Below are 5,570 nucleotides of genomic sequence, written 5' to 3' on the forward strand. Positions count from 1 at the left end.
TTCTAGAGGCCTCTAGATAGTAGATTTCTAATATTTCCCAAAGGGGCAGGAGAGTAAGATTAGCTCTCTACGGCCATGAGAATTTCAACAGGGACCCGAAGATGCTGTCACTTGGTGTGAGGAGTAGAGAGACCTCTTCCCAGGAGCTGGTACATGTAGAATTTCTGCCCCATGAGGCGAGCAGGGACCGAGCATTTTGTGTAGCATTAATCCTTTGAGATGTTCGGGAAGAAAAAGTGGGAATCAGTAAATTCTGAGAATGTTGCAGACTCCTGTCTTGGAGAGTAACATTATACAAGACTATGGTAAAATATTGGAAATTCTACAGGTTGAGGGGAACTATTTAATTTTGTTTAACCTTCCGGCACCCAAGTGCATTGAGTACAGAACCATTTAATTTTTAGTACCCCGCACCACGAGTAGTCTACGGATCAGACTTTGGGAAAGGCTGCCCCAGGCTGAACCCTGCCAGTGGAAGCTATTGATCCGGGTCTTCTTTCTGCACAGATGCAGACCTTGCTCAGGGTCTATGTGAATGGGGTTTTATTTCTTTCTAGATCCTGGGGAAGACATGTACATGGATTTATATCTCATTTTTGATAAATTGGCCAAACGCATCGTAAAACTCCAAGTTCAAGGTATAAAACCAAAAATAAATGAAATGGAAAGAAAGTGAATATAATTCCTTGGTGTAACAGCTCGAGAGGTATACTGCACCACTTCCAGTGGGGAGGTACACGATTGGAAGAGGGAGGAAACGGAAGAGCTAAGTGAGTGGAGGTGAGGGCAGTCTGCCTCAATTAATTCCTCTAGTTGGAGAGAGAGAAACTATAATGAGGCTCCTTTGGGCCAGATCCTTCAGAACATAGAGTCCAAGGCAGACACGCGAACATTTTTTTGGAGAGTACAATTCGAGGGCAGCAAGAGCGAGGGACGAGAAGATGAGGCAGGGAAGAATGAGACGATATCCAAAGTGGTGCATTATGGACTTGGCCACAGTCCTACAAGAAGACACCCAGCAAGTCATTTGGGCATGCGGGGAATCCTTGCAGAGAAGGTAAGGAATAGGCTTGGAATATCTTGGAACAGTCCTTTGGAGATTCTACTCGGGAGAGTAGAGAGGAAGGAAGAAAATATTGGCCGAATTCTTTCCATCTTTTGCCTCTTATTATTCAGAGCTCACCCCTCTGGGAAGCCAGACCCTCCGTGAATCCGGCTGGCTCAGACTCGGTTGCTAGAGTTTCTGAGGCTCCACGATCACCAGAACATTCACACCACAAGAGGCAGGCTGGAGGCCACATTGAACCCAGCTCCTACCCTGTGGGGAGGCTGGGATGGCTGGCAGTTTTAGAAGGTGAGGTGATGTAGCGATGGCAGCCAAGATTCTCCACTGAGCAAGCAACCGAGGGCCGGGGGCAGGAGGGGCCAAACAAATCCTGGGAGAAAATAAACTGAGTCTGGAACAAGGGCTATCTTGAGAAATAAGAATGGATATAGCCCTTCTGGAAGGACAACACAGTAAGTTACTTTTGTCCCACTCAGACCTTGGGACGCCAACATGATGACTTAGGATGAACAAGACAGGCCGGATAGTCAGAAAGCCAACCTGTCAACCGTTCCACATCGTTCTCTGGCATTTTGGCGGAGGCCACTTCCATGCAACGAAGAGTGGACATGAGCCCTTTTATATCATCTCCCTGAGCACTGGTCTCCAGTCTGGCCCAGGAGATGGGAGGCCCTATGTACTGGGAGTTCGTTTTGCCTGTCCTAGCTTTCAGACTGTGACATGTTTATTTTAGTCCAACCTTGGATCATCTGCTCCCAGAGACCCATGCCTCCTTCATGCGCAAACTCTTCGTCTCTTTGTGGTCTCCAGCTTGACACTTGGCAGACCCGGTCAGCTGCGAGGCCATCTAGAGTTACATCTTCACAGGGACTCACAAAGATCGCTTTCCCCAAGCTTCTCAAGTGTTTTGCAAAAGAAAAACACAAAGAGAAAGAAAGAAAGGAAAACAAACCCTTCCCTTCTACCGCATAACTTGGGCAAGGACTCAGTGGCTTCTGAGTCTCTGGCTTGCAGGCACGGAACAGCCACTCCTTCTGGAAGGTTCAGCACTTAGCAGGTGCCTTAGAACCATGAGCGAAGTGAGGCTGAGTGGGATCGGAGGCCCGTGTCTGGGTATGAGATCTCAGGGTTGCACTGAGTTGGACCCTGCGTTCCTCTCCAGTTGCCATGTCCACATTGTAAGCTGCTGGCGGGCTCAAGGTGGTTATATAACTTGCCTAAGGCCACACAGCAGCATGCAAGGCATTAGATTCAAACTCAGGCATGCCTGCATCCAGAGTCTGCTCGTCTCTTCCTTACACTGTCGCCCTCTTCAAGGCTCGCAAGCTTGGCAGGCATCGCTGCTCTGAGGCTCTTCGGGGGTTTTAAATTACCTACAGATTGATAGTAAAGTGCTGTCTCCAGAGACGAACCTTACTAAGTTGAGATAAATTTAGAATCAGAGAAATTTGGGCGTATATCCCAGTATTCCACATTGCTGTCCTTTCTTTGTCTTGTTCAGGGACCTGCCTTCCCGTGCTCCTAGAAAAAGTTCTTGAGGTGGTCCTGCCTCTAGGTTTGGGCTGGGTTTCCTTGTGGCTGGGGGAGTTTCTGCTCTGGGCCTGGGACTGGCATCCATTTACTCCCCTGACTACCCGCTGCAGAGTCCACTGTGGCCCTCTCCCAGCGTCTGAGCACGGCGGGTCCTAAAGGAACCGCCGCAGAAGAACATGGTCTTGCTTGTTTTTGTTTTCGTTAGTAATTTTGAGATTCATCAAAGTGCCACTTACAAATGCATTTGGATAGAAGTAAAACCCATAAAAAATTGCTTTAATTTTGACTTTGCTTTGAAAGACCCTCCAGACAGCTTATGTCATTGTTTGACAGACAGTTCAGGCATTTTTAGCGTTAAGTGTCATTACATCTGAAAAAAATAAGATCCTAGAACCAAAGTTCTCTAAAGATGGCCCTTACCCCCTACGTATGCAACAATTAAGCTAGAAATATCATGTGTGTCCCTTGGCATTTCTTAGATGCTGTCATATTTCGGAATCAGTAGGAGTTCACTTCTTCTTTATAAAGCCCAGTGTGGCTTCCCTTTCAAAAATTAGAAGAATATTCAATAGTAAAGTGTTCAGCGTTGGGAAGGGTCTTTGAAAGCATCAGTCCGGTGATTTTCAGATATGTTTCATGACGACCTGGGGCCTCAGGAAGGAGTTTGAGGGACAGCACAAGCATTTATTTTATTCTGAAAAATATATAAACGATTTTAAAAGCTCTAATGAAAACAACACATATTCTATACCACATTTTAAGGCATCTGAGAACTCCACAAACTTAACATGGGCTGCCAGGTTATTAGGGTAATGCTCGTCGATAAAAAAAATTGCACAATAGAGCCAACGCTGAGGGTCTAGTGGTTAAAGTTCCTCATGCTCCGCTTTGGCAGCCTGGGTTCGGTTCCTGGGTGCGGAACCACATCAGTCGTCTTTCAGCATCCATCCTGTGGCAGTGACTCACATAGAAGAATTAGAAGGACTTAGAAGTAGAATATACAACTATGCACTGGGGCTTTGAGGAGGAAAAAAAAGAGAGAGGGAGATTGGCAACAGATGTTAGCTCAGGGTGAAACTTTTCCAGCAAAAGAAAAAAAATTACACAATAGATCAAGTACATTAGGACAATAAAGCCTAAAATTGGTGTTTCTGAATGTTGGGCAGACCTTCCTGAAGCAGAGATGTGGTGACCCAGGCTCCTTCCGTCTTGTGGCTCTGCCATCTTTCACCCAGGACTTCTAAGTTTTCTGTGCTCCACTGCATTAAGCCAGCAGAAGGACAAAGAACACGGAAGAATGTGTGTCAGAGGTTCTTTGGGGGCTGTACTGTCCCTTTACTCACATGCTATTGGCTAGAAATCTGTCACGTGGCCACATCTAACCGTGAGGGACTCTGGGAAATGTAGTCTACCAGCTAATCAGTCTCCATCTTACCAGGTTACTCTTTTAGGCTTGGAAATCAGCCCTGTTTATCTGAACAACAGCCATTTTTAAAGCATTTAAGTGTGTGCATCTGAATTTTGAGATGGTGTAATAATTAAATTTATGTAAATTGTCAGCTTATATCTATAGCTCTGGGTCTGATGTTTTGTAGTGATCAAAGTAGCCTCACTTGTCTCATTGTTCACATAAATATCAAGTAAATATTGTACATTTGAACTTAGGAGATATTTAATGTTAATGAACTGCTACTTTTATCTGCTCTATAAAATACAAAGTTCTACTGCTAAAAACACTTTGAAAAATTACCAATCAGGAAAATAGAGACCCAGAGAGAGTAGGATACTTGCTCAAGGTCAAACACTGATAAAGAAACAGCTGGTACTTGAACTCAGACCTCCTGGCGCTTAGCCCAGGGCCTTCTCTTCTAGTTCAACTTGTTCCAGAGCATCATGGCTCTCATAACTTGGATGTTTTCTGGCCCATTTTCATTTTCTCAGTCTACAAGTGAGAGAACAGCTGAAACTCGAGGGTTGTTCATTTTATCGTTAAGATTTAGCGTCTTGCATTTTTGGTCCATTGCTTCGTGAATCGGCATTTGAGAAGCATTTATCGACCGTCTATTGTAAGCCACACCTTGTGCTGGGAGCTGAGGCTGCTGTGGTTCGACAAATACCTTTCCGCAAGAGCCTTGCAGTCTAGCAGAGAAGCCAGACAATAAACAGCGCAGTAAAAGGGCAAATGAATATACGTGCGAATAGGTGCTATGAAGGAAGCGAATGAGGTGAGATAGAGAAAGGCTGGGTAAGTGAGCGCTCTCAGATGGGACCATCAGGGGCCAGTGGGCTCCGTGGCCGGATCCTGGACACATTCCGGGCTTGGCCATGTCAGCGGGCCATGATCCTGGAAGGAATGACTTCCTTCTGCTCTGAACATACCAGGGAGGGTCTTGGCCTGGGACGGTGGCTCCCGGTGTTTTGTACAGCAGAAGCGACATAAAGCTGTCGGAGGCTGCGGAATGTGCACAGATGTTAAAATAAGTACAAACAATTAAAAGATGAAAGTGAGTCAAGATTCCTCCAAGAGCTAAATCAGACGAGTGTTCTCCCTGATGGCCGATGAAGTAGCTGAGTCAGATATGGCGGACAAATAGCCTTTCCGTTTTCCAAACAGGCAGGCTGGGGGGCATTTTTATTAAATATCCGTTGGCATACTTGTTGCCTTTCCCTTCTCTCTGAGTTTTCATAGCTGTAACTTGTTCCAGAACCTTCCTCTGCAGGGGAAACAAAGACAGAGGAGGCAAGACCATGCAGGGGATGGCTACTGAAGTGTGTATGGTCGTGTGTGTGTATGGGGTGTGTGGGTGTGTGGTGTGTGTGTGGTGTATACGGTAGTGTGTACATATGGTGTGTGGGGGGTGTGTGCGTGTGTGGTGTGCGTATGTGGTGTGTATGTATGGTGTGTGTGTGGTGTGTGTGTATGGTGTGTGTGTGGTGTGTGTGTATGGCAGTGTGTGTGTGATGTGTATGG

This window comes from Equus quagga, chromosome 17 (assembly GCF_021613505.1).
Source record: "Equus quagga isolate Etosha38 chromosome 17, UCLA_HA_Equagga_1.0, whole genome shotgun sequence".
In the NCBI taxonomy this organism is placed as follows: domain Eukaryota; kingdom Metazoa; phylum Chordata; class Mammalia; order Perissodactyla; family Equidae; genus Equus; species Equus quagga.